The 1,767-nt window shown below is 32.8% G+C and overlaps 1 long non-coding RNA gene across 1 annotated transcript in view; it reads right to left on the bottom strand.

Annotated features, from left to right (window-relative positions):
• Nucleotides 1-1,358, bottom strand: part of LOC109588526 (uncharacterized) — a 12,033-nt gene extending 10,675 nt beyond the window's left edge. The window contains exons 1-2 of the long non-coding RNA XR_002188217.1: nt 1,247-1,358; nt 1,019-1,182 (exon numbers count right to left, since the gene is read on the bottom strand). This is a non-coding gene — a long non-coding RNA (uncharacterized LOC109588526). The remainder of the gene's footprint in view (nt 1-1,018; nt 1,183-1,246) is intronic.
• Between the last annotated feature and the right edge of the window lie 409 nt (nt 1,359-1,767).

Genomic DNA, 1,767 nt, shown 5'->3' on the forward strand with positions numbered 1-1,767 from the left:
TATATCCTATATTCTATTACATTATATGGCATATCCCATATTATATAATATACTATGTTCTATATTATATCCTATACTCTATATTATATATTGCAAATGCTATCTTATCTTTCATTGTAAATCTTATCATGTACTTATTAAAAAATCTTATTATGTACTCTTGAACTTATTAAGCATGTTTCAATGTTGCTTGGTTACAAATCTTAGAAACCAATGTTAGTCTCACCACCTGGAACTTGCAAAGAGACTGCTCTCCACACCAAATTCCACTAGAGTTATTTTGATGTAGCAACAACTACAACAAGTATATATAGGTACTAATATATCAGAGCAGCCAGCTATCCTGGCTGGAGTAGAGCCCCACCCAATATAGAATCAAATTTAACAAGGGCATAGCTGTGATTAGAAAGTGTGTACCTGTACATGGTCATGGCTATACTACTAGTACATGTACATGAAAATGGATTCCTGATGCATGCTATTTTTTTCAAAGGCTATAAAATAGAATTCAAGTTCCCTTTAGTGAAAGTAAAGCTTGCAAATCATTATCCCTAATATCCTTGTTAGCTGACAAAAATTTTGTAATAATATATCGTACATGACTTGATAAAGGGCAGAGTTTGGACTTTGAAAGAAGCCAGAAAACATCAACACAACCATCAGAAACTACTCTAAAACACCATTTTTACTTTAAAATGTCCCATGTAACATGTCAACACACCCCTTTGCAATTAATTAATCTATTGTTCAAGGCCACAACATTCAAAGTATAAAGAGCACTCTACAGTATACATGTTCATTGAAGTTTTGAGCTGTTGATTCCAACAACAAATTTTTGTGCAATGGACGATTTTTGAATTACTACATCACTACCAAACATGTACACTAGCATCGTTACTATAAATAGTATCAATTACTACAATAGACAATGATATATCATATACTACAATAGCATAGTCTCAATCAATAGCATTGTACTATAAATAGTATCAGTGTTACTATAAATAGTATCATTTACCTCTATTCCTAAGGAAGAATGACACTATGTCTCAGTTCCGGTCTCCAGTGCATTGAGTGGGAGGGAACATTGATCCAATGAATTAAGAGACACTCCTAGATCAGGAGAGACCCAGATTTTATGAAATGATGACAAAGACAGAGTTTGTAAGAGAGAGGGACCATCTAAACATGGGCAAAATAGGAGGTATTTTAATTTATATTTTATCATAAAATTGTAAATAATTACCTGGAGTGTTATAGCTAAACATTCTACAGTATTCCAGTGGATGAATGGCAGCAATGATCATAGCATTAAAGACACTGTAGACCACTGGATAATAATGAAGTTAAGGATCATAATTGAACATTATTAATGATTAATGTACTTGCGCATGTACATAGCTCAAGGAGAAAAAATAATAAGAAGAAAGGAGAGGATAGAGAAAGAAAGGAGAATCATTATACACATGCATAAGCCTTGGGCATTTTTCAGATTTCGGCCTTTGCTTAAAATGGCGACAACTTGAAAAATTTAAGTCGGAATCAGCTCAAACTTTCTACACAGCATAAGGACGTCAATATGTATCAGAAAATGTAATAAAAACTGTGAGTGATTTTTAAGCCATGTTTTGGAAAAACTATGGGCTGTAGCCTTGAGTATTTTTCGAATTTTTGCAAATTTCTTAAAATGGTCGTAACTCAAAAAATTTAAGTCGGAATCAGCTCAAACTTTCTACATAGCATAAGGACATCAATATGTATCAGGAA

Source organism: Amphimedon queenslandica, unplaced genomic scaffold (assembly GCF_000090795.2).
Source record: "Amphimedon queenslandica unplaced genomic scaffold, v1.1 AMPQUscaffold_12040, whole genome shotgun sequence".
Lineage (NCBI taxonomy): Eukaryota > Metazoa > Porifera > Demospongiae > Haplosclerida > Niphatidae > Amphimedon > Amphimedon queenslandica.